Source organism: Plasmodium gaboni, assembly GCF_001602025.1.
Source record: "Plasmodium gaboni strain SY75 chromosome Unknown, whole genome shotgun sequence".
Taxonomy (NCBI): domain Eukaryota; phylum Apicomplexa; class Aconoidasida; order Haemosporida; family Plasmodiidae; genus Plasmodium; species Plasmodium gaboni.
In genome coordinates, this window is record NW_017385340.1 from 1 (window position 1) to 1,641 (window position 1,641).

General features: G+C 14.9%; 1 non-coding gene across 1 annotated transcript; it reads left to right on the forward strand.

Annotated features, from left to right (window-relative positions):
* Positions 1-1,514: 1,514 nt before the first annotated feature.
* Positions 1,515-1,587, forward strand: PGSY75_0017000. The gene has a single exon. It is a non-coding gene; the product is annotated as a tRNA-Val (tRNA).
* Positions 1,588-1,641: the final 54 nt, after the last annotated feature.

Sequence of the window (1,641 nt, forward strand, 5' to 3'; positions counted from 1 at the left end):
ATATATATATTATGTGAATATAAACTTATAATATATATTTAATACGAATGAATCAATAAAACGTACAGCATATAAATATATTACGTATCTATATGTATAATATATATGTAAATTTTTTTTTTTTTTTTTTTTTTTTTTTTTTCCCCATTAATTACACATAAAAATAAGTATATATTTTATAAATTACATAATTATATTTTATTAAAAAAAATTTTTGTATTTTAATGTATAAGTATATATATTATTATGAAGATAATATATATATATATATATATATATATATATATATATTTATGTTTATATATTTATCCATTTAAATCTTCCGTTTTACTTTTCTTTTCTTTTGTTTTCCTTTAGGGTTATATATCATGCGATATTCAGAACTTAAAAAAAAAAAAAAAAAAAAAAAAAAGGAAAATTTTTTTTACATATAATATAAAGTTGTAAATGTTAAATTGATAACATATTTTCCTTTTGACCAAAAACTTTAGACTGCTCTTAAGAAAAAAGAAAATTAAAAAGTAAAAAACATCCAAAGTTTTCTTAATATTATTGAAATATTATTCGTTGGTGGTTTGACATATTATATATATAAATTTTTTTTTATTATATTATATTTTTTTTTTATCTTTTTTACTCCTCAATAATAATTTAAGACAATAAAATGGAATAAGAAAAAAACAAGGACAAAATAAAATATATGTATATACATACATATATATGGTTATTAATAAATATAAAATAGTGTGTATTTTATTTTTTTTTTTTTATAATTATATTCAAATTTTTAAAAATAAAATATAAGTTTTTTTATATACTCTAAAAATATTTCCCCATAGAACAATTATACATAGTAAAATATTTAAGACAATACTCTTAAAAATATGGATTTATATAATTTGCCATATTTGAAATATTATATATATATATATATATATATATATATATTATATATATGATTCAATTAAAGTTTAGTCCGAATGTGCCATTAATTATATCAATATATAGAAAAATAATATCTTTATAATATTTAAAAAAAAAAAAAAAACTTCATCTATTTTTTTTTTTTTAAAGAATATTATGGAAATAAGAAATTTATAAAATGATATTATATTCAATTTTATATGTTTTCCTTTTTTTCTCAAGATTTTATATATAAAATTAATAAAAAATGTAAAAATGTTATATAATATATATATTGAACTACAATTTTATATAATATTTTGAAAATATATATATATATATATATATATATTTATATATTTTTATATATATATATAATTTTTATTAAAAAGAAAAAGAAAATCTTGTCGTGGTTAATATATTTTTATATATATTTAACAATGTATAAAAATATATAATCATTTTATTATATATATATAATATTCCTTTTTATTTAATAAGATAATAAATAGATATACAATAAAATATATAATATATATAGAAAAATTTTGATATATTATGTTGTACAAAATATACTCTATATAAATAATGTGAGGAATAATTTGTTTGAAGCGGGCATGGTCTAGTGGCTATGACGCCTGCCTAACACGCAGGAGATCCCGAGTTCGATCCTCGGTGCCCGTATTTTAAATATATTTATATAATTATAAGAATGAATAACATATATAATATATATAT